The 26,879-nt window shown below is 37.5% G+C and overlaps 1 protein-coding gene across 1 annotated transcript in view; it reads right to left on the bottom strand.

Annotated features, from left to right (window-relative positions):
• LOC116263671 (disease resistance protein RPS2-like) overlaps positions 1-26,879 on the bottom strand; it is a 38,764-nt gene that overhangs the window by 2,645 nt on the left and 9,240 nt on the right. The window lies entirely within an intron of this gene.

Genomic DNA, 26,879 nt, shown 5'->3' with positions numbered 1-26,879 from the left:
ATTCGCTTATGAGAATCAAGTGAAGATAGATCACTCAGTTCATGAACGTAGGCATCTAATAGCCGAACCATGTTCTTCCACTCTTATTCTGTTTCTATCTCAATCAACCATCTTGACTTCAAACAATGATGGTGCGAAGTCCTAAACAGCGGAGCAAGAGAAGGGAAAGAGTTACACCCCTTGTTCAAGAGGTTTCCCCATACATGAAGAAATGAAGGATTTTCTATTTTATTTTGTAAACTAAGATGGTTAACGATGAATTTTGCATGATCTGTAAATTAGGATGGCTAAGAATGAGTTGGAGAAGAAGGTATGGAGCGTGGCAAGCATGTTTTGTGTTTCTACATTTTTGGTCAAGGCAGACGATTGACAAACTGACGTGCGTTACAATTTAAGAGCTTAAAATAGACTAGTTCACAATAGTAAAAATATTTTATTTGAAATCAACAGGTAATAATAATAATAATAAAGTAATAACGATAGTAATAATAATGGTGAGAAATGAGTACCCTACCCATTTGGCAAGTTATATTGCTTCGCATGTACCAATGTTGCTAAAATCAATTGGAATCAGGCCAGAGTCGACCTATTTGATTAAATTTAAGGAAAGTAATATAGTTTTAGCATCGATTCGTGTCATGCCATTTCTTAATTATACTTTAAAGTTCTAAACTACATTGTATTTTGTTATTGCTCAATACCTTACGTTTTTTTTTTCTTAAGACTGATGAAACCTCATTGTTACTCCATTTCCCCAATTTGTTGTCAAATCTTTGAACTTCTCTTATTTTTCTTTTATATATCTTTCGCTACTTTTGAAAAACCACAGCTAATTTCGACCACAATTAATCAAATGAATGGATTTGTTTCATTTAGGAGAATGAGACGTTTAAATTAATAAAACTTTGAGCTGCATACAGGATTTCTGTCAGGTATCCTAAAGATGGATTGCAGTAAACTCCTTCCAACCTATCTAATCTAGACTAAACTATACTTGCCCTTGAAAATGTGGTTCAAGTTCATGAAATCTCTTGAACTTTACTCACCCGGCCTATCATTTGAGTGTCGGAGTTTACAATCCGGCTACGTCAATACTGTTATAAGGTCCTGACTTGTGGTAATTCACCACAAATCTTTTGCCGGATTCTCCAAGATCAAAATACTAACAGCTTGTTTGGATGGATGGAGAGGGAAAGAAAGGAATGGAAAAAAAGGTCTTTCCTGTATTTGAAAGAAAGGTCTTTCCTTTCTTTTCCATCCATTTCTTTTCCTCTGTTTCCCTTCATCCAAACATAGCATAAGGTTCAATTTAATTAGTAACTAATGAAACTCCTTTGACCTCCTAAAATAATCAACGTGTTCTACGTTTAACTCAATAAAACGAATTACATGTAAAGTATCATTATATATCACAAAAGGTAATTGAATTACTTACCTTTAGGAGAGATATGATGCAGAACGATGTAAGGAGATCCAAGATTTAAGTTAGAGGAATTAAGAGAGATGAATCGTATCTATATATAGCACATGGTAGTCATGCAGAGTGTCGTTTATGTAGATTATTTATTGTTTGCTTATTCAAAGCAGAGAGAGAATAGGTGGCATTTTGAGATTAAACAAATCAAGGTAAACTAAAAAAAAAAAAGGGTTTCATTTGCCAAACCCAGGCATCCCTTGTGAGATTCGTTTGGTAAACAGTTGGCTTTCGTGCACTAACACGTTGAATACAAGCATTGTCGTCTGTGCTTTTCTTGGTCGAGAAGTTGCGCTCTTTGACCCGTTAAACGAAAGCGACATGGTGCGTTCCGTGGTAAGAAAAATGAATGAGACACTTAAACGGTGACCCTGCTGTGTCATAGCTGACTCACATTTAAAACTAACATAGTCTCTCTCTATCTCTCTCTAGTTATATATATATATATATATAGTGACTTTAGTTTTTTAAAGTCACCCAACACCATCTAACATGATAGATGGTTAAGAAAAAAAAAAAAAAGAAGACATTTTCGTCATCTAATATTAGTTTACATATATATATATATATATATTGTTTTTCGCTCAACCATTTATGTGTTTTACATGGATGGCCTTGATTAGATAGCTGAGTGATTATATATATATATATATATATATATTGACAATATTAGTTTTTTAGAATGAATATATATATATACCCCGATTCTCCCAGCTAATTCATCAATACCCATACCATGGAGACGAGTTGGGGTAATTGGCTAGCGACCCAAAATGTGAGAAGTGGAGATGAATTTATCAATACCCATACAATGGTGACGAGTTGGGGTAATTGGCAAGTGACCCAGAATGTGAGGATTATGAATATGAAAAGAAAAACAAGAAATAAACATTTATTTTTCATTGTCAATGAGTAATGAAATATCAGCAGTTATTTCTTTTCTCGTGTGATAAATCTTGGCGTCCAAGGATTTTCCTGATTTAGGGGATGATATTCCCAGCTAAAGTATCGTCGCAAATGGATTGGATTTGGAAAGAGAGTTGTGTCGCAAATGGATTAGAAGATGATATTTCACATTTTACAACGCAGTGTTTCTGTTGCCAAACGCCTTTCAGTAACAAAGGTATGAAAGTTACCCAGACATACCGCCATCGGTACAGTGTTTCCTTGAGACGGGGTATGCCAAAAGGCAACTGGGTACATGTTGAATCGGGTCTAGTTAATGGTACAAGCACTAGTAAAGTTTCAATCTTTCTTTGTCGCTGAAAAGAATGCTTCTCTAGTTTCAACGTTGTGTTTTGGCTATTTACCATGCAAAGAAACATATTATCTACTAGAACAGTTCTGTTTGAGATCATCATGATTCATTAAAATTCCAATTGATATAGATTCCTCCAGGAAACAGTGTAATTAGCGAAATAAAAAAACATCATTGAAGAATATTTGCTAAGCACATATATAGAAACAAGTTATAAGGTATTCAAGAACCTTCCACGTTTTTCCATGTTAGATGCTCTAGAGAGTAAGGGACTCTCTCATTCTCATCTTCTGTAGCAGTCGTTCAAGTGTGAGAATCAATGTCAAAGTTTATGTGTGCTGAGTGTGTTGATAGACGGCAGGTGAGGGGTTCAAATCTTACGAAGGTACAATCTTACTAGGCCTACGGAGGTAAAAGTTTGTAGGTTCTAAGGCCGTTTTTGTTATATTAAAGCCGTTTTCTGTAAATCCAATTGCAGAATGACGTCCAATTGTTTAAATTCTAAAATATAAAAGAAAAAAATGTAAGTTTATGATGTTATATATATGCGTGTGTGTTTGGATGAAAACAAGTAGTTGTCAAACTCATATAATAGCTTTTGATGGGAATCATAGAGCTACCAATTCCAAAATCCAAAGAGATCAGATGGTAAAAATTAAGTTGTAAATGTAGAAACCAAATTGTTTTTTCAAGAGTTTGAAATATGTTTCAGGATGAGAGAGAGAAGAAAAAGAGAAAGAAGGAAACAAATGAGATTCCTTAAAAGGAAACTCTTGTTTGGGATAAGTATTTTGAACTCTTAAAAATACAATTGCCTTGTATATTTGCAATTTAATCTTAACAGCCCAATCTTTTTGAAATCGATTGCTAGATAATTCCTATTAAATCAAGTATATGAGACTCTGTAGATGGTCGGCATCTGCGGGATGGGCGGGATCGGCAAGACCACCCTTGCCAAAGCAGTCTATAACAGATTACATTCCAGTTTCGAAGCCCACAGCTTTCTTTCAAACGTCCGAGAAGTATCATCACATGCCAATGGCGTTGTCACCTTGCAAGAACAGCTGCTCCGTGACATTTTCAGGGACAATAAAACACGTATAAGCAACAAGGACGAAGGCATCAGCCAAATCAGACGACGAATTGGTGGTAAGAAAGTTCTCATTGTTCTCAGCCAAATCATAATGATCGACTTGACGAATTGGCTGGTGGTCGAGATTGGTTTGGTGGTAAAAGCAGAATCATCATCACCACTAGAGATGAAAAGTTGCTAAGATCGCGGCTGCAAGTCATCTACAAGCTTGCAGAATTGGATTGTGCCCAATCGCTTCAACTTTCCAGTTGGCATGCGTTTGGGCAGCCTGAGCCAAGGCCGGAATACGGCGAATTGTTGGAGAAAGTTGTGTCCGTTGCTGGTGGTTTACCTTTATGCCTTAAAGTATTTGGGTCGCTCTTCTATGATATCGAAAGTTTTGACGAATGGAACTCGATGTTGGAAAAGTTGAAAAGAGTCCTAGATAAAGAAGTTCATGAGAGATTGAGAATTAGCTAGGACGGACTTGATGAGGAAACGAAGTGCATATTCTTGGATATAGCATGTTTTTTCATTGGGAAGGACAGAAAGAATGCGGTTTCCATGTGGAAAGGTTCTAAACTTTCTCCAATTCCTGCAATTCGAATCTTAGAGCGTAAATCTCTCATCAGAATAAGTGATAAGACGGGGGAGTTCGAAATGCATGATCAAATTCGAGACATGGGAAGACAGATTGTTCGGCAGCAAAGCTCAGTGCCGAGCAGGTTATGGGAAAATGAGGAAGCGTTAAACGTGCTACAGGAAAAACAAGTAAGTATCAGCTCCATATTGTTCTTTTTTTTTTCTTTTAGTTAATGATGCAGAAAGTTTGATGCCCTTTCTTTACTGATGGACGAGTGCAGTCTTCATAAAATGGAAAACTTGAGGGAATGTTTTATTATTGTCAGCAGTTACGGATGCGTTTGGATGTTTCTCTGAAAAGAACATGTTTGGATGTACACCAAAATTAAATGCCTCTATGTGCATTTATCTTTGAAGTAAGAGAACATTTTCAAATGCACTTAAAAATATTTATTTGGGTAAAATGAGTCGAAAATTTTCGGCTACAAAGGCTTTGATTTTTTTTTTGACCTACCTCTCTTTCGGGTATTAAATATTTTATTTTGAGCCATATTTGTTGGTGACAAAAATGTTATTTTACCTTCAAGTAGAGAGAAATTTCGTCTTCCTAAATACAATGCGTACCTAGAGATTGTTTTCTTACTATAACTTGCCTTTTTTCTTTTGAAGCTTGATCCAAATGAGCTTAAGGGCGCTTGAAAATTTCCAAACAAAACATGAAAAGTACTCCTGCATTCGTGTCGTACTGAGGTTAAGGCTGGCTAGAAGTGAATTCATGCTTGAGGTTCAGTTTAGGTCTAGGACATTGCAGTATTCAGACCTGCATCATTTTCATTTTGCTGATACGCGAGTCTCATAGTTGTTTCAAGCGTGGTCATTTGGCCAATTGAATGTCCTCGATCTCGGGTGGTGCTAGAACCTTAGGGGAACTCCAGATTTTAGGAGGATACCGAACGTAGCCAAGTTGATATTTGATGGATGCACCAGTTTGAGATGAGTCGATGAATCCATCGGCCACCTCCATAGCCTGGTTTGCTTGAACCTGAGAGAGTGCTCTTCTATGGAGCAAATGCCTGATACCATCTCTCGCTTGAGTTCCTTGGATTCATTGGACCTTCATGGATGCTCCAATGTTTCAACTGTTGGATGTTTTGTGCTTCGCAGCGGAAGTCTCCCTTATAGATGCAGCAAGATCTCCAACAGACGTCCCCTGTGAAGAACAGCAAAACAAAAGCAAAAGGAAGAGGAAGAAGGAGAAGTCAGCTTTAGGGGTTTTCTTCCATGGGGCTGCTCACGGCTGATATCTGTTCAAGAAAGCTTGCTAGGAATATGTAGTCCAGCCCCTTAGGTTTTCCCCAAACCCTAGCTGCGGTTCTTTGGGAGATTTTCTAGGAGATTTTTATGAACAGTTTTAGATTAAAATCTAGTAAGATATCCGGATAGGGCTCAGTGGCCACTATCCAACATCTCCCACTTGGCCATGCGACCGCCAATTTCTTCCACTATATGTGGGTTTTCTATTTTCAATTTGTTACGTGGTTTTCCTTAATTGGCTTATCCAACGTAACCTAAACCTTTTTCAAGGTTTACAGCGAGGTTTTCCATTCAATGGTTTTTCCTTCGCAACCTTTCAAATATATCTTAGCCCCATATGAACTATATGTTTTGAAAACAAGTCTTCAGATATTCCCTTGATTAAGGGATCAACCACCATATCATTTGTAGGCAAATATTCAACTGAGATTTCATTTTTCTCGATCATTTCATGAATATAATGGTATTTCACCATTATATGTTTACTCTTTGAGCTAACAACTCCATTTTTCATAAGAGATATCGCTGCCTGATTATCACAGTACAGTTGGACCAGTTCATGAGCAAGATCTAATTTCAAGTCTTTCAAGAACCGATTTATCCAGACAGCAAAAGTAGTTGCAACATTGCATGCTACATACTCTGCTTCTTGAGTGTGCTGAGCAACACATCCCTGTTTCTTATAGGACCAGGCTATCGCCCCACCTCCAAAGAGGAATACATAACCAGAAGTAGACTTACTATCATCTTTGCATCCTATAAAATCCGCATCTGAATAGCCAACTAAGGTCAGCTCATCAGTTTGGTAGGACAATTTCAGTCCTTTTGTTCCTTTAATATACCGAAAAATCCTTTTGACTGCTTGCCAAAGAGGCCATCTAGGATTACTTTGATAACGACTAACTAGACCGATAGGAAAACTTATGTCAGGTCTGGTACACAACATTAGATACATTAGACTGCCAACAGCTTGGGCATAGGGAACATTTAATTATTGTTGTCCTTCACCCGGACAATCGCTCCTGCTCAAGTTTGCTCCTTTAGCTATAGGAGTCCCAATCGATTTGCAATCTAACATCCGAAATTTCTTCAAGATATAATCAATATATCGTTCTTGGCTTAGACTCAGGATTCTTGAGTTTCTATCTCGAGTGATTTTAATTCCTAATAAGTAGGATGCTTCACCCAAGTTCTTCATTTCGAAGTTTTTGTTCAGCCAAGTCATTGTTTTGACAATCATGTCGTTATCATTTCCTGTTAGCAATATGTCATCAACGTATAATGATAGAATACAGATTAGGCTCACACTTTTCCAAACATACACACAGTGGTCTAGTTGGTTTGCAACGAACCCAAGTTTTGTAATTGTTTTGTGGAAAGCAAAATACCACTGTCTAGGAGACTGTTTCAGTCCATACAATGATTTATTCAACTTGTACACTTTGTCTTCTTTTTCCTTGATGACATATCCTTGCGGTTGAGTCATATATATACTTTCTTTCAACTCACCATTCAGAAAAGCAGTCTTCACATCCATCTGACAAATATCCAAGTCATAGAATGCCGCGATAGCCAAAATTCTTCTGATTGATGCGAACTTTGCAACCGGCGAATAAGTCTCTGAGTAATCAATTCCTTCCTTTTGAGAAAAACCTTTCGCCACTAGTCTGGCTTTGAATTTTTCAACTGATCCGTCAACTTTATACTTCTTCCTTAGCACCCATTTACATCCAGTGGGTTTTCTGTCATTAGGAAGATCTACTAATTCCCAGACTTTATTCTTTTCTATGGATTCAATTTCTTCATCCATAGCATTCACCCAATCCGACGATTCATGCGAGCTAACCGCTTCATCATATGTCAAATTGTCAGACATTTCGTCAATATCTACTAAATAGCATAGATCCTCTGCTAGATATACATAATAATAATTTAAATATGAAGGAGGAGCTCTAGGTCTTTTGTGACCTGATAACGTCTGAGATGACGAGGTATTCATACAATTGGTTCATTGCCTAACTGATCTTCAGTCGGTTCATTACCTGACTGTTCCTCAGACGATTCCTGCTCAGTTGGTTCATTGCCAAACTGACCTCCAGTCGACTCATTACCAGACTGATCTCTAGTCGGTTCATTACTAGACTGATCATTTCAATAAATCAGATCATCCAGTATATCGTTTCGATATTCCACTGGATCAAAATCTTTATTGTTCAGTTCTTCTATGAACTCTACATCTCTGCTTTCTATAAGTCCCATAGATGAATGATATAATCTGTAGCCCTTGGATCCTTTTGGGTATCCAATAAACATATACATCTCACTGATCTGTTATCTAGTTTATCCAATTTTGGATCTAGAATTTTCACGTGTGCTACAGATCCCCATCTCCTTAAATATCTTAGATCTGGTTTTACACCAGTCAATCTTTCATAAGGAGTGGTTGGGACTGCTTTACAGGGCACTCGGTTTATTGTATACATAACTGTTAACACAGCTTCTCCCCAAAAAGCTTTTGGTAATTGTGCTCTTGCCAACATGGATCTCACCATGTTCAAGAGGGTTCTATTACACCTCTCAGCCACACCATTTTGTTGTGGTGTCCTAGGCATTGTCTTTTGCCTATTAATTCCAAGGTCTTTGCAGTATTCGAGGAATCCACTAGAAGTGTATTCTCCTCATCGATCAGACCTTATGATTTTGATATTCCTTTCAAGTTGTCTCTCGACTTCAGATTTGTATTCCTTGAATTTCTCAAGTGTTTATGATTTATATCTGATTAAGTATATGTAACCAAATCTTGAGAAGTCGTCAATAAATATTATGAAATATAACTTCCCATTGTGAGTTTGGATCCTGAAAGGTCCACAGATATCAGTATGAATTATCTCTAATAATTCAGTGGCCCGTATTACTTCAGACGAAAATGGTTTCCTTGTCATTTTTTCATATACACATGACTCGCATTTCGCAAAATCATTTATATTTATGTCAGGTATTAAACCTTGTTGTGCTAGAGTCTGCATCTTTTTGATGCTTATATGGCTTAATCTTTGATGCCATAAGTTTACATTCACACTCATTGCACAATCGAAATAACAGAACTTGAAGCTTCATTCATGTCATTCAGTTTGAACATACCATGTTCTTTTACAATTTTTCCACCAAACATGAACCTTCCATGTTTTCCCACTGTTACTTTCCCTGAAATAAAACGTACTTCAAAACCTTTCCCAGTTAGTGCGGGAACAGACACTAGATTCCTCCTCATAGAGGGGACATACAAAACCTCGTTAAGTACAACACTTGTACCCCCAACATTTAGACGATATGCCACAATTCCCATGACATCACAATAAGAGTTGTTTCCCATATAGACCTTGTGGGTTCCCGGACTCAGATTTTCCATGTGGATCACTCATTCTTTTGTCTTTGCAATGTGACGAGTAGCTCCCGAATCGACCCACCAGCCAGTTAGATCTCCATCTGCAAACAGACATTCTGACACGACACAGATGACTTCTCTGTCAGAGTCCCCTTGAGGCTTCCTTCCGTTGTAGTTGCCCTGACCATTGTTGTCTTTCTTACTCGGGAATTTTGTCCTGCAGTTCTTCTTTATATGTCCAGGCTTTCCGCATCTGTAGCATTTCACTACAGTTCCTTGAGATTTCTTAGTACATGCATAATTGCCCTTGAACTTGCCATCGTTTCGATTTTTAAATTGTTTTGGTTTTACAAGCACATGACTACCAGCAGGTTTTTCCTGGTCTGTCACCAACTCTGCTCTATTTCTCTTGGTCAGACGTTGTTGTTGTAGAGCTAACTGTATAGGAAGCTTTTCTAAAGTAAGAGTATCAAATTGAACATTCAAAACAGTAACTGCCATATCCCAAGAAGGAGGTAGGCTGTTCAGAATTGTGTTTATCTGCATATTGTCAGATATGACATTCCCCACAACGGCTAAATCTTTAGCCATGACCAACATCTTATTAACATGGTCTATTACATTGTCTGACTCTTTCATCCTATAGGAATTGTACTATTCTTGCGGTAACTAAATGTGCATAGCAATCATGGTGTTGTATTTTGAAACGATAGTACCAAACATATCCTTGGCAGTTGGACAATCCTCAAAGACTCTGATTTGATCATCTTCCATGAAGGCTAACATGATAGTTTCAGCCATTAGATCATCAAAAGTAAATGACTCATATGCCTTTTTCTCTTTGTCTGTGGGTTTGTCTCCTAAAGTAGAAAAAAGCTCGTTGATCACATAAATGAGTCTTTCTAAAGTCAAGGCCAACATTATTCTGCGCTTCCATGCATGGAAATTTGTCCCATTCAGTTTCTCAGTCTTAGCTAATTCAGAAGCTCCCACTCTTGATGTCATTTTTAAATTAATTTACGATGGCAAGTAAAGAACAATCATAACAAAGAAAGAAGTTTACAATATTACATCAAGAGGCCTTAAAGAAAGTACTCTAGAGCATGTACATGAATCTCAGACAACACTCTAAAATAATATTTAGAATAACAAGACATTAGATTAAATATGAAACATACATAATCTCTTTTCAGAGTTATTCTCAGGACCCTTCTTTTATAATTGTCTAACAAGCTTATGGGTGTCTCTATGTAATTCTCATAAAATCATGGTTTCCTACTGAAATTGCAAAATAATTTTCCGTAACCCTCTTTTAGTAATTTCTAATAATTTTGAGGGTACCCAAAAGCAATTTTTTATAAAGTTCCAGGTTTTTGATGAAAATAACTTTCGCGAGCCTCTTTTGGAAGAGTTTTTCAGCAAAAAAGTTGCGGCATGAAATTCTGGAATTTATAATAGCCTTTTTGAGAATTTCACTAACATGGTGGACTATTTTTGTAATTTCTGAAATTTGATATAAAAATCGGTTGAACCCTCGTTTTTCTTCATTTCACCGGTTTCCTTCTCTCTCCTCTCGAGAGCTTCTCTTGCCTGTCGTGAAACCCTAACAGAGGGTTTCGACCGTGGAGCTGCGCCGCGAGTCCGCCACCGTATCTGCCTCCGCCGTGCCTTCGACGCTGCACCATTTCCGACTGTTTTCCGTCGTTCCAATCAGAGAACGACTAGAGCTTCTTTCGGCTCGTTCTCAGAAGAAGACCGGAGCTTCTTCCGGCTGCACGAGTGACTTTCATCAACTCGTTCTTAGAGGCACGCTCACTACTCACTCTGCTCTTCCTTCCTTTGCCGGCAGCCACATATCCCGTAAGTGAGAGGGCCACCGCCTGTTCCCCTTTCCCCCCCTTTTTTTTTGTTTTGATTACCAAAAAGAAGGAAAGGCCGTTGGCTCAGGCCCCTCCTCTTCCTTGATTGAGGAGAGGAAAGGCCACTGGAAGGCTGTCGGCAGGGAGAGAGTGCAGTGGCAGGGAGGGAGTGCAGTCTTCCCTCTCTCACGGCTTTTCGCATTTGAGAGAAGAACATGTAAAAGGCAACTGCCCTTTTCCGCCGGTGAGGAGGTTATGCACCTGCTCAGGCGGCAGCAACCCTTGAGCCCTTATCTATGATTCGGTTATTATCACAAAAGGGGTCGACAGAGAAGAAAAAAAATCACAATCTTCTGATTTGTGCGCCCTCTGTTCAAACCCTCTTTTTTTTTTGTTTCTGATCCGGCATAGTATATGCAAACGTCTGTCTACTGAAATTCATGTACAGAAGTTGTTTCTAACTGAACTGCAAGTAACATGCTACATATCTTCAAATTGATTTTTAATTTAGCATGCTTCCATCGTTTTGCCTTGTGAACAGTAAGCTTTAGCCTAGCACGCTTCATATGCGCCACATAGTTTTAATCTATGGTCTAGCATGCTTCATTCATTCATGTTCATCAGAGGACACTATCTTGATAACTGTCGATGTACTTACTTGTGGGAGAACCGTGGGAGAACCTGTCTCTGATACCACTGTTTTGTGCTTCGCAGCGGAAGTCTCCCTTATAGATGCAGCAAGATCTCCAACAGACGTCCCCTGTGAAGAACAGCAAAACAAAAGCAAAAGGAAGAGGAAGAAGGAGAAGTCAGCTTTAGGGGTTGTTTGCTTCCCAAAATTTTCATCAGTTTTGGAGTGCTCCAGAAAAATGAGATTTTTATTTGAAAATAAAAGAGAAAGGGACTCGCCCGTCGGTACGAGGATCAACCATTCCCGGTGCCTTTACCTGGGGTAATCAATCCAAGGGCTATGTTTATTATTGATGCATTTTATTATGGCTTAAACATCATTTTTATTCTATATGCAGTGAAGAAGAATATTGGAAGTTTGATGTTTCAAACTTTTGAGAAGGTTCTTGAACAATTGCTTGAGAATGTGAAACATTTTGATGAAAACTAGAGTTGAGAAATCTTTTAAATATCATTTGAAAAGCTTGGGGAATCACTTTGAAGTCATTTTACTGTTCTCTTAAGACTTTAAGTAGGTTTGAGATTTTGCTCTAATTCGGTTACCACCTAGTTAGAGCTCCATCTCATCTTGCTTAAATTCTTTTAGAGATGTGTTTGTGCTCATTTGTGATATTGAGTGAAAGTGAATGCATGAATGCATCAATCCTAAGATGAATGGAAGAAAAATGACTCATTCCTACCACAACATTCATCTAAGGCATTCCTACCATAACATACATCTAATATTTTTATTTTCATAGTTATCATATATAAGAAAGAAAAGTTTTTGAAAATGGATTGAGATTGTAGACCATCAAGCATGAATCCAATATTTGGTCATTACTTGAGTTGTGGTCTTAATGAAGTCGGTAAATGAAAAAATTAAAATCTTAAATGGTAAGATATTGGAAGAATGAAAAAGATGAAGGACTACATTCAAAGAGGGATATGGAGAAAGAAAAGATCTTGAAAATCATAAAATCACATATATTGTATACATATATGAAAGCTTATGAAAATGATGTTATATCAAGTAGAGAAGAGAAGATCATTTTAGAAAGAGAAAGAGAGATTTTAAAATGGAATACACGTACGTATATATATATATATATATATATATATATATATATATACATACATACATATACGAGAGTTTATAAAAGTATGTTAAATCATATAAAGAGAAACAACAAATAAAGATATTCATGTGCATGCATACGTATATAACATGTATATACGCATACGTTTTCATGAATATGAAAATCAAGGAATGATTTGAAAATAGCCGACTTCAAATTTTGATATAGGTCGGAAGAGAGCTTGGACTCATGCAAGAGCTTAAGCTAAGTCTCCAAGACCGCATTAGAGAGATTTCTTTTGAAAATGTTTTGAAAAATATGATTTATATAAAAACATAGAATGTTATGATTTAGTTTTCCACAATGGATATATTTCTTCCACCGTTGGGTGTGGAAGGAAACAAATCATACAATAAGATGCTCATTAGGGTTCTTAATGGGATGATTAAAAGAAAACTAACGCGAAATGTCATGCAAATGCATATTAACATGTACATATTCGTGAGGGTTTTTCTCGGGTTGGACAAGTCCCAACCTCAAAAATCAATATGAAAATAAAGAATCCCCAAACCACACTCTCATTCTCACCATACATTCACATATAGAGGGAAAACCAAACAACTATGCATGGGTGATACATGGACAATATTCAAGGAAGGAAAGAAAGAGAGAGAGAAAGAGATGATCATAGGAAGAGAAAGATTCAACAAGGAAGGAGGGCATAATATAACTATGAAATAAAGGATGATCTCATCTTTCCATACTCCCGGTGAACTTGAACATAGCCTCTTGTCTCTAAGAAGAGATTGAGTGCTATTTCCTTTGGCCATGGGGAGATAAAGATGAGAAGAAAGTGAAGAAACGAAGGCAATGCTACATTCAATAAAAGGAAAAACATGATTCAATCATGAAATGAAAGATTATCTCATCTTTCCATGCTCCCGGTACACTTGAGCATAGCCTCTTGTCTCTGAAAAGAGGTTAAGTGCTATCTTCTTTGGCCATGGGGAGATGAAGAAGAGAGGAAAATGAAGAAAGAAAGAGATGAGATATTGATTACGTACCTCTAGTGAGAATAGCTTTTGGAAAAATGAACACCCTAAATTGAAGATCCCCTTGAGTGAAGTTCCAAGATGATGCCTCCAAGAGGGTTGTGGCTTGCTCCAAGTTGGAGAGGAGTGGAAAGAGGAGGAGGGAGAGAGAAAGAGCTCAGGAGAAACCCTAAGTCTTCAAGTGAGAATACTCTAGGGTTTCTCCCAAGGCCAACTCTTGCCCAAGAAGGGGGAAGTGGGGGGTATTTATAGAAGATTTTGGAGCCAAAACCCTAAATTTGAATTTTTTGACCTAAAAAAATTAAAATCACCCTCTAAAATGAGACTTTTTGTCAAAAGAAATGGCAAATTGGTCTTGTCTACCCAAAAAGACTAAAATCACCCTCTAAAATGAGACTTTTTGTCAAAAGAAAGGGCAAATTGGTCTTATCCGCCAAAAAAGACTAAAATTACCCTCTAAAATGAAGTTCTTTATAAAAAAGAAGGGGAAAATGGGTCTTGTTTACCAAAAATACCAAAATCACCCTCTAAAAGTAAGTTCTTTATAAAAAAAGAGGGGCAAATGGGTCTTGTTTACCAAAAAGACCAAAATCAGCCTCTGAAAAGAGGCCTTTTTATTAAAAGGATGGGTAAATGGTTCTCAAATGCTTGATTTGGATTTGAACTTGGGTTTTTGGATCTAATTTGGATTTGGATTGTGGCTTTCGACCAATTTAGATTCAAAAATTGAGTTTTGTGTTTTTAATAAATGAGGGCATTCTTTTTAAAAAAATTTGGGGTGATTACAGATGCCCCTCTTTGTTACTGAGCCGGTGCTAACCGTGCTTAGTGACAAAGATAAGCACCATAAATTTTTCAAACAAAACATTTTTGGAGAGATGTTTCAGGCTTAACCCCTTACCTGAATGGGTTGTTTGATCTTATATTGCAGGTTTAACTCTTTGCCTGCATGGGCTTGCCAATATTGAATTTAGGTTTAACCTCCCTGAAATGGGTTGCCTTGGTTCGCATTGTAAGTTTAAACCCTTACCTGTGTGCATTGCGTTAGCATGCATGTCCAAAAGCTTACCTGTGTGGGCTGTGTTGAATTATAGTGCAGGTTTAACCCTTTTACCTGCGTGGGTTGCTTTGGCTTGCAGTGCAAGTTTAACCCCTTTACCTGCGTGAGTTGCTTTGACTTGCATTACAGGTTTAACCCCTTGCCTGCATGGATTGCTCTTTGGTCCATAGTTTCAGGTTTTACCCATTTTCCTGAATGGGTTGCTCAAAAACAAGTGGCAATGCCAGGAAATAACCTTCATCACCTCGAACACGTTTGTTGAAGCAATGGCTGAGACCCTATTGTTCCTTCATTGGTTGTGACAAGAAAATTTCCTATCACCTCGAGTGCCTTTTGGTGAAATTTTTGTTTTCACCCAAGGTTGGATTTTGAACTTGTTAAAATTCCCCAAACTAGCGTTTGGGTTGAGCTTGCTTTGAAAAAGCCCTTAGCCAAACGACCAAGTTGCGCTTGCTCTATAAAAATCCCTTGTCTAGTGACATGGTTGAGCTAGCTTTTAGAAAGCTCCGAGCCTATCAGCCGGATTGCGCTTGATCAAATCTTTACCTTAACAGCTGGTTAATTTGATTGGGATATGATCCCTTTTTCTATGGACGATGATAATTGTTCATGAAAAATATTTGTCACAAAAGATATTTATAAATATCCTTGAAATATTAAAAAAAAAGCCCAAGTATTAGCAATTGTCATGATTGATAGGATCTTATTCAAAATAGATTGTTGGGTAGAAGATAAAAGGTTGATGTCTTGGATTGAGACTGAGGCAAAGAAAGTAATGAAAATTGCCTCAATCAAATAAGGTATGAGCAAAATTATAAAAACGAGGTATATGTTCCCTTAATGGGGAAATGAGGGTGCAAGGTAATGACATATATATGAACTTTGGTATGGAACAAATTTGTGTTTTGTCTCTGAGGTGAAGAAATTGAGACAAAGCTTGTAGGAGAGAAATTGTTATAAGAATATGATCGGTAGATGGTAATTCTCAGAGCGAAATATCAAGTTGATAATATAGGAAAATGGAATATCTCAATTTCGAAAGAATTAAATCACGAGTAGAGTATAAATATATGAGGTTTGACTCAAGAAGATATAGATTGAACCGGGGTGAATGAATAAGTCAAAAATTAGATGTCCAACAATTGAAAATAGAATGTAATCAGAGCATTAGTAAAAATCTTGGAATAAATGATGACCTAATAAAATCATAGAAGTAGAAAAATGGTAGAAAGACACACCATATGTTTTGAAGCCAAAAAATTATTGTGCTAAATGTAAGTGTGGAAACAAAAAAATGTATGACTCGAGTCAAGCACATGTTGATCACTGACTGAGATTGAGGCGGAGACACTAATGGAAGTTGCCTCAATAGAATGAATAGACAAAATTATATAAAGAAAAGTGATATGTGAGGGTGAAAGGTAATATCACATGTCTGAGCTTCAACATAAAACAATTTTGACATGCAATTGGGAGAAAGCTTGTATGAAAGAAATTTATTGTAGAAATATGCTTGGTAAATAGTGATTCTCGTAGAAAGATATCAAGTTGATAATAGAGGAAGATAAAGAGAATTATGAGCAATTTATCAATACATGATGTTTGATTCATGCATGTCTAATGATTGAAAATAGAGTATAATCGAGTAAAGCAAAGATTGACATTCAATTTGAAATAAAATAATAGCCCAATGAAATCCTGAAAGTAATAAAATAGGGAGAAAGATATACTATGGGTGTTGATGCTAGAAAATTGTCAAGCAGAGTCACATTCAAGAATGTAATTCCAGACAAATAACTGATGGATTGACAAAGAGCAATCGAGTCCCAACTTATGGAAGTAGTAAAATACAAAGAAATACACCCTATGAGTATTAAGGATAAGGAAAGAATGTATGACCTAAGCCAACCAAAGTTGGTAATTGAGTTAGAAAACATGAGAAACATGAGGTAAGACAAATAAATGAGAGATTGACAAAGTATGATGAAATGTACATTTTAAAGCAATTCAAAAAGATGGACTTGTCAAAGAATAATTGATGACCCATGGAAAGAAAGACACACTATGTGTATTGAAGTTAGAAAGTTATTTGGCTGCATATGAATGAGGACAAAAAATAATGCATGACTTGAGTCAAGTGAGTCGATAACTGGACCAATAGGTGGCCATCATGTTCAAGAATATGAGGTCAGACAAATAAATAAAGGATTGACAATGTATAATAAAATGTAGATTTTGAAGCAACTCTAGAGAAATAGACTTGCCAAGGAATAATTGATGATCCAATGAAGTTATGAAAATAGTAAAAAGTGAGGAAAGACACATCATAGGTATTGAAACTTGGAAAATATTTGGCTAAAATGAGAGCAAAAGAATGCATGACCTAAGTCAAGCAAAGTTCGTAATTGAGCCAATAACTGACTATCATGTTTAAAAATATGAAGTTGGACAAATGAATAGATGAGAGATTGAAAATGTAGATCTTGAAGTTATTCAGAAAAACGGATGACAATATTTGAAAAATCAATGTCATTTAGGTAGTGGGGTTAAAGCATGAGCTTATGGTGTGATCATGTTGAAAATTATATAAAGATGATCGAAGAAGACATTGATTTAAATAAAAAAAATGGAATGTAAAATTATTCAATTGATCAAAGATTGTATGAAAAACAAACATGCAATCATCATACAATGATAAACATCCAACATTTTTGAAAGTCACCTTTATCATGCATATATTTGGAAAAGGAGCATAGGACCCTAATTGAATTAGGTTTGATTGAGTATAATTATTTCATATAAATATACCTTAGCCAAGAGGCTTAGTACGAGCATAGACTTCTTCATTTGGCAACTAAGGGTAAGGTTTATCAACTTCTTCTTGGACACTCGTCGATATACCACAAATTACCACTCATGGTACTAACGAGGGGGGCTTTCCCGCTTAAGGTGTGGTCTAGTTGTAAAGTTTAGTCTTGTGCTACCGCCTAAGACTAAGCCCGGCAACATGATGATCGGGACAAAATAGGTATGAGAAATTTTAAAATATGAGAAATCATGTATGAGTTCTCTCTAATGCAATGTTGCCTAAGATGAAGATTAAAATAAGAAGAAGAAAAAACATTGTCTTCAAACAACTCTTAAATTAAGGAGGGTTCTATTTGGTACTAGATCTAGGTGAACATGATTGATCCTCCTCAATTAGTCTTATGTGCAAGAAAGCAAACACAATCACAAGCAATGCAATGAAGTGCCAATGAGGTCAATGTCATGCTTTATCATTGGCAATATGTGGGATGTTCAAGTTAGTAAAAATGCATCAATTATAATCATAGCCAAACGATGACGGGTCCCATCACGGTCGCCATCTGTTTGCATCCCAAAATTTTCATTAGTTTTGGAGTGCTCCAGAAAAATGAGATTTTTATTTGAAAATAAAAGAGAAAGGGACTCGCCCGTTGGTACAAGGATCAACAATTCCCGGTGCCTTTACCTGGAGTAATCAATCCAAGGGCTATGTTTATTATTGATGCATTTTATTTTGGCTTAAACATCTTTTTTATTCTATATGCGGTGAAGAAGAATATTGGAAGTTTGATATTTCAAACTTTTGAGAAGGTTCTTGAACAATTGCTTGAGAATGTGAAACATTTTGATGAAAACTAGAGTTGAGAAATCTTTTAAATATCATTTGAAAAGTTTGGGGAATCACTTTGAAGTCATTTTAGTGTTCTCTTAAGACTTTAAGTAGGTTTGAGATTTTACTCTAATTCGGTTACCACCTAGTTAGAGCTTCATCTCATCTTGCTTAAATTCTTTTAGAGATGTGTTTGTGCTCAATTGTGATATTGAGTGGAAGTGAATGCATGAATGCATCAATCCTAAGATGAATAGAAGAAAAATGACTCATTCCTACCACAACATTCATCTAAGCCATTCCTACCATAACATACATCTAATATTTTTATTTTCATAGTTATCATATATAAGAAAGAAAAGTTTTTGAAAATGGATTGAGATTGTAGACCATCAAGCATGAAACCAATATTTGGTCATTACTTGAGTTGTGGTCTTAATGAAGTCGGTAAATGAAAAACTTGAGTTGTGGTCTTAATGAAGTCGGTAAATGAAAAATTAAAATCTTAAATGGTAAGATATTGGAAGAATGAAAAAGATGAAGGACTACATCCAAAGAGGGATATAGAAAAATAAAAGATCTTGAAAATCATAAAATCACATGTTTTGAAAAAGAAAGATATGTATTTCTATACATATATGAAAGCTTATGAAAATGATGTTATATCAAGTAAAGAAGAGAAGATCATTTTAGAAAGAGAAAGAGAGATTTAAAATGGAATACACGTATATATATATATATATATATATATATATATATATATATATATATATATATATATATATACATATACGAGAGTTTATAAAAGTATGTTAAATTATATAAAGAGAAACAACAAATAAAGATATTCATGTGCATGCATACGTATATAACATGTATATACGCATACGTTTTCATGAATATGAAAATCAAGGAATGATTTGAAAATAGCCGACTTCAAATTTTAATATAGGTCGGAAGGGAGCTTGGACTCATGCAAGAGCCTAAGCTAAGTCTCCAAGACCGCATTAGAGAGATTTCTTTGAAAATGTTTTGAAAATATGATTTATATAAAAACATAGAATGTTATGATTTAGTTTGCCACAAGGGATATATTTCTTCCACCGTTGGGTATGGAAGGAAACAAATCATACAATAAGATGCTCATTAGGGTTCTTAATGGGATGATTAAAAGAAAACTAACGCGAAATGTCATGCAAATGCATATTAACATGTACATATTCGTGAGGCTTTTCTCCAGGTTGGACAAGTCCCAACCTCAAAAATCAATATGAAAATAAAGAATCCCCAAACCACACTCTCATTCTCACCATACATTCACATATAGAGGGAAAACCAAACAACTATGCATGGGTGATACATGGACAATATTCAAGGAAGGAAAGAAAGAGAGAGAGAAAGAGAGGATCATAGGAAGAGAAAGATTCAACAAGGAAGGAGGGCATAATATAACTATGAAATAAAGGATCATCTCATCTTTTCATACTCCCGGTGAACTTGAGCATAGCCTCTTGTCTCTAAGAAGAGATTGAGTGCTATTTCCTTTGGCCATGGGGAGATAAAGATGAGAAGAAAATGATGAAAGGAATGCAATGCTACATTCAATAAAAGGAAAAACATGATTCAATCATGAAATGAAAGATTATCTCATCTTTCCATGCTCCCGGTACACTTGAGCATAGCCTCTTGTCTCTAAAAAGAGGTTAAGTGCTATCTTCTTTGGCCATGGGGAGATGAAGAAGAGAGGAAAATGAAGAAAGAAAGAGATGAGATATTGATTACATACCTCTAGTGAGAATAACTTTTGGAAAAATGAACACCCTAGATTGAAGATCCCCTTGAGTGAAGCTCCAAGATGATGCCTCCGTGGCTTGCTCCAAGTTGGAGAGGAGTGGAAAGAGGAAGAGGGAGAGAGAAAGAGCTTAAGAGAAAACCTAAGTCTTCAAGTGAGAATACTCTAGGGTTTCTCCCAAGGCCAACTCTTGCCTAAGAAGGGGGAAGTGGGGGGTATTTATAGAGGATTTTGGAGCCAAAACCCTAAATTTGAATTTTTTGACCTAAAAAGATTAAAATCACCCTCTAAAATGAGACTTTTTGTCAAAAGAAATGGCAAATTGGTCTTGTCTACCCAAAAAAATTAAAATCACCCTCTAAAATGAGACTTTTTGTCAAAAGAAAGGACAAATTGGTCTTGTCCACAAAAAAAGACTAAAATTACCCTCTAAAATGAAGTTCTTTATAAAAAAGGAGGGGCAAATGGGTCTTGTTTACCAAAAATACCAAAATCGCCCTCTAAAAGGAAGTTCTTTATAAAAAAAGAGGGGCAAATGGGTCTTGTTTACCAAAAAGACCAAAATCACCCTCTAAAAAGAGGCCTTTTTATTAAAAGGAAGGACAAATGGTTCTAAAATGCTTGATTTGGATTTGAACTTGGGTTTTTGGATCTAATTTGGATTTGGATTGTGGCTTTCGACCAATTTAGATTCAAAAATTGGGTTTTGTGTTTTTAATTAAAGAGGGTATTCTTTTTAAAAAAATTTGGGGTGATTACAGGGGTTTTCTTCCAAGGGGCTGCTCACGGCTAATATCTGTTCAAGAGAACTTGCTAGGAATATATAGTCCAGCCCCTTAGGTTTTCCCCAAACCCTAGCTGTGGTTCTTTGGGAGATTTTCTAGGAGATTTTTAGGAACAGTTTTAGATTAAAATCTAGTAACTGCTTTGCAATTACTAGATATCCGGATAGGGCTCAATGGCCACTACCCAACATCAACCTTGATAGATAATTTGGGAAATTTGACATCATTGAAGAACCTCGTCCTCGATGCTACCAATCTAACAGGTTTGCCTGAATCTGTGACGCTCATGGTGAATCTGAAGTTGCTATCTTTATGTTGGTGCCGGTCGCTGAACCAACTCCCGAAACTGATCGGAAGGCTGAAATCCTTAATGGAGTTCCAATAAGTAAAGGGGAGATACCAAGTATTCCGAAATCCATCGGCCTCTTGACCAACCTCCGGAAACTGAAAATTGAAGGATGCAGATCACTCGTTGCTTTGCTAGCTTCCATCAGATCAATGGAAAACCTTGAGGACTTATCAATTGAGGGCTGCAAAGGCATTAGAGACATCCCTGATTTCTTCGGAGGTCTACTGAAACTGAAAAGGCTAAGCATGGGAGGTACTGATCTCTTGAAAGCGCTTCCTTCAAGTTTCTTCCATCTCCGCTCACTAGAGAGATGGAATTTCTCTTGCATCGGCCAGCAGTTTGAGTGGGCAGGTGGGGCTGACTTCAGTCATCTCTCTTCGTTAACTCACGTGGACTTCAGCCCGCATTTTGCATGCTACAGTTATGCATGCCGCAGCTTGCACTCAGGCTTGGACACCTTCCCTCTACTTGAGAGCCTCGACTTAAGCAGATGCCGCGATTTTGGTAGCATACCGAAACTCCCACCTGTTGGGATAAAAAATGGAAAGGACACGAATCTACTAAAATTGATTCAACAACAAAATATATCCCAAATCGATCATGTAATGAGCAACGAATCAACCACCAAGCAATCCAAGCAAAGTAATCACAATCACAAACTGCAGAGGAAGATTTTTACATGGAAAACACCTAAAAAACAATGAGGGTAAAATCCATGGGGTACTACGACCCAAACTCAATCCACTATAATCAATGATATAAGTTATCCCACGAGGGGCTATACAAAGCCAACCCTCCAACAATAATATCTCATCAAAACTATATGAGAAAACAAGGGAAATATCACCGATTGATTGGGAGAAATCGTAGATTGTGAGGAGATGCGTCTGGCTTCCTCCTTGGAATCGAATCTTGCTGGAGCCAAGTGCTCGCAACCTTCTCTTCCTTGCCATCCTCTTCTCCTTCTATCATTTCCTCTTCTCCTTCTCTCCTCTTGTTGTGCAGCCACTAGAATTGCTCCCCCTTTCTTTTCCTTTTCCCAAAAGAAAACCCTAAAAGAGAGAGAGACGTAAGAAAAGAATGGGGGCACCATCGAGTGCCCTCCCCTTTATTTCTCCCGCCTGTCACTTAAGTGACGGGCCGGGTCATGTTCTCTTGAGGCTGGACCCGACCCAACACCACCATCGTTGATCCATCTGAATGCCGCATGCTGCGAGGCTCTGGAGACAATTTCAGATGTCTTGAATTTGAATATGCTGCGAGAATTAAATCTAAACAAGTGCGGGAATCTCGTCGACATTCCTGGCCTTGAGAAATTGAAATGCTTGGAGGACTTGGATCTTAGAGAATGCACCAGCCTTTCCGATGCCTTGTGGAACAGGATGAAGGTAAACAAAGAGAGAATTGTGCCTTCTGAATGGTGGCTTATTAAATTTGGTTTGCTAATCCACAATTTATTGTACTATAAATGTTTGTTTTCAAGAGGTGAATTTTGAAGGCTATGTAAAGCTCTGCCTTCATGGATTTCTGAATTGTTCGAGCCCCAACGGGACGGTAGTAATATCTTTCCTTGTTCCAAATGTGCCGAGTGTGGGTTCTTTCAGCGTCCAGTTCGAGCGTTTCTGGAGGGGGCAGTCCGTGACAAGTACTCGGTTTATAGTCTCAAAGGATGATTTTTTGATCTGTGATCGGAGGGGAATGCAAAGTAGAGAAATGTTGTTGAGGGAAATGGAATGTGGAGAGTTAGCCAGATGCTAGCAAATGGAAATGGCTACCGGACGATGGAACTTACAGTCGTCGGAGCTTACAAATTGAGAAAATGTAGTATCGTTTTGAGGAGGTAAACCCCCACTGCTGCGCATCATGTTTAAGCTACCGCTTAATTACTTGGTGCAACACGCACTACTACTTTGAATCCTTGAATTGTGAGGAAAATTTTTCTTGTTCAAGGCAAACAGGGGATGAGCACATTTGTGACCTCTGAATAATTCGTTTGAAACGAGAGATCTTTAAAGGTTTAAGTGGTCGAGTATAGATCTTCATAATTGATCACGAGCTAATCTTGATAAACAAGTTAAAGTTGTACAACATAAGAAATTGGTTTCGCAGTTTACTTTCATTCGTCAAGAGCAGAACCATTGTACTTCTTGGGGTTGCTTTTCTGAGGATTTATGCTTGTTTTCCAACTTGTGCCTTTTTCCTCAACCTGATAGACTTGTTGAAAACGAGGAATCACACAGGAAACTCGATGGGCATGCCCGTTTAGTGAAACGGTAAAGGAATATAATCAATATCATCAAACGGCTAGAATGAAGATTGTTGCGCCAGTTATAGAAAATCACAAATCAACCAGGCTGTCGATTACGTCAGTTACTAAAGAACAAGGCAACGATGAAGGAAATCAGGCCACGGTTAGCAATGATGAAGGAAATCAGGCGACCATTACACAAAATGATAAATCAGCCAGATTGCATATTACGGCAGTTACTAAAGAAGATGACGATGAAGGGAATCAGGCCACGGTTACAAATGAGGAACTAAGAATGCAACGACTCAACAGGGAAAGTCAATCCCAAAACGTTAGCAACATGAAACGTATATGTACAGCTCGCAAGAATCATGATAGGACTATAATCTCTCCTGAAATCAAGGAGAAGTCTCAAGTGTAACATCATAAATAGTGGAATGAACCTCTCCACCACACACGGTGGAAGAGTCTCTCTCATGGACGTAGGTGTGCTTCACCGAACCACGTAAAAACTTGTCTCTTGTTTCTTTCTTTCACATGGTATCAGAGCATTAGGGTCTTGCGCCGTGAGTTTTTTTTAGTATACCTTCAATGGCTTCCATCGTCTCTTCTCCTTACCCATACCCTTACAACTTAAACGTCGCAAACTTTCTGACCGTTAAGTTAAACCAGACCAATTTTTTGATATGGAAAACCCAACTCCTTCGAGTCATTGAGAGCCAAGATATGATTGAGTTCATTTAAGGAGAGACAGATGCGCCCGAACCTACGGTCCATCACACCAAAGAAGACGGTACGGTGGAGGAATGAGTGAATCCAATCTATCAAGCATGTTGAAAATCAGATCGACTATTGCGTGGATGGATCACTGGCACTCTTGCAGAAGAAGTCATGGGTACCGTCATTGGACTTCAAACATCTAAAGAGGTATGACATACACTTATGACACATTTCTCTCATAAATGTCAAGAGAGGGAACACTTGGTTATACAAAAGCTTCAGACTTATAAGAAAAGAAATCTGTCTATTGCTGATTTTATTTGTGAGTTCAAGAAGATATGTGACGAGCTTGCGGCTATAGGCAAGCCTATAGAAGACCATTCCAAAGTTTTTTGGCTCGTGGATTGGAACACGAATATGATTCCTTTACCACCACTATGATGAAACCCCAACACCATCCTACATAGATGTGGTAGCTTTACTCCAGAGTCATGAAACTATGCGGAGTATGTATCATGAGGATACTAGTCAGCAGGTTGCACTTTACAGCAAGAAATATTCAAATTCCAAGTTTAAATCAAATAGAAATTAGTTCTTTAACTCAAAGGGGTGAGAATTCACACAAGCGGCCCAAGGAGGAGCTTTTCAGTCGACCCAAGGAGGAGGACATTTTCAGTCGGCCCAAGGAGGAAGACAATTTCAATTCAATCAAGACAAGAATGGTGGACGCGGAGAGAACCAAAACAAGAACAAAGGTGTTCAATGTCAAATCTGCCACAAAATGAATCACAATGCTGCTAATTGTTGGCATTGATTCAATCACGCTTTCCAAGTGTAGGAAGTACCACACGCTTTGGCAGCAATGAAGATAGCTGACGGACATGATGACAAATGGTTTCCTGATACGGGGGCGTCCACACATATAATGTCTGATCCAGATAAACTTACAAACTATACTGAATATCATGGTAACGATCAAATTATGGTGGGAAATGGTGAAAAATTAAGTATCACTCATATTGGAAATGCTGATATTCAAAACGGGAAAAAAATGCATGACGCTCAATAATGTTCTAGTTGTGCCTCAAATTAAGAAGAATTTAGTCTCTATCATCAAGTTAACGTCTGAATATCCATATGTTTTTCAATTATCTACTGATGGTTTTTCTGTTAAGGACAAGAGGGACAATCGTCTAATAGCGTTGGGCAGTAGAACCAGAGATCTTTATGCGTTTCAAGAAAACTCCAAGGATCGACAACATGCAGTCTTCTTTTCCAGCAGGTTTCAGTCAATCAATAAAGAAACGTGGCATCAACGTTTGGGCCATCCTCATCATCGGATAGTTGATTTTCTTGTTAGCAAAAATAATATTGAGGTGAGTGGACCTCAATCAAGAATGTCAGTTTGTTCTAGTTGTCAGCTTGCCAAAATGTGTCGGCTTCCATTTCTTCCTGTAGAAGAGCATTCTCAAATCTTTCTTAAATGTGTTCATTGTGACTTATGGGAACCAGCCCCTATCACGTCTACAAAAAAATTTCAGTTTTATGCTATATTTGTTGATGAAGCTACAAGATTTGTTTGGTTATATCCTCTCCGACACAAATCTGAACTTTGTCAAGTGTTTATGGATTTCCACAAACTAGTTGAACGTCAATTCGAAACAAAATTAAAAAATTTTCAAACCAATGAAGGAGGTGAATTTAATAGTCGGATCCTAGAAAATTATTTGAGAAATCATGGCATCTGACATATTAAGTCATGCCCCAAAACGCCACCGCAAAACGGATTGGCTGAACGGCGTCATCGATCAATAGTTGAGTTGGGTCTCACCATGCTCTTCCATGCTCATATACCCATGAAATATTGGGTCGATGCTTTATTGACTGATGCATGGTTAATCAATCGGTTGCCTATACCCACCTTGCAAATGAAATCACCATTTGAATGTGTTTTTGGAAAGAAATCATATTATACATGCCTTGGTATTTTTGGAAGTCGTTGCTTTCCTTACTTGAAAGATTATGCCAAGCATAAATTTGAACCAAGACCGTTACTTTGTGTATTCTTGGGATATAGTTCCATTCACAAAGGCTATCGCAGATTATATCCTCCTACTGGTTGTATATATACTTCACGGCATGTGGTTTTTGATGAAGCTAACTTTCCGTATCACAAGCCTGGCATATTATTTTCCAAAGTTGAATATCAACTGCAACCTACAACATTCAGGGATTAGACCGAGCCCCCTAATAATACTCAGAATGTGGATAGACAGCTTGTTGTTGGCTCCTCCACTTGTATGCATCATGAAGAGCTCCCAACTCCAGAAATGTTACTAGCTACACCTGCTGTATCTTCTCCTCATGAAAACTCACTGATTCAACAAGTTGTGCTATCCCCTATTGCAGCAGCCTCACCATCTTCTAGTGACGAGCTTCCACCTCAAGCTGAACCATCTCTCGATCTCCATGCCGCAGCCACTCAAGTTCCGCCTCCATCCTCAAACTCTCATGTCATGATTACTCGAGCAAAGGTTGGTGTCG

Source organism: Nymphaea colorata, chromosome 11 (assembly GCF_008831285.2).
Source record: "Nymphaea colorata isolate Beijing-Zhang1983 chromosome 11, ASM883128v2, whole genome shotgun sequence".
Classification (NCBI taxonomy): Eukaryota; Viridiplantae; Streptophyta; class Magnoliopsida; order Nymphaeales; family Nymphaeaceae; genus Nymphaea; species Nymphaea colorata.
Note: the sequence above shows the minus strand (reverse complement) of the source record. Positions and strands in the feature narration are given on the sequence as shown.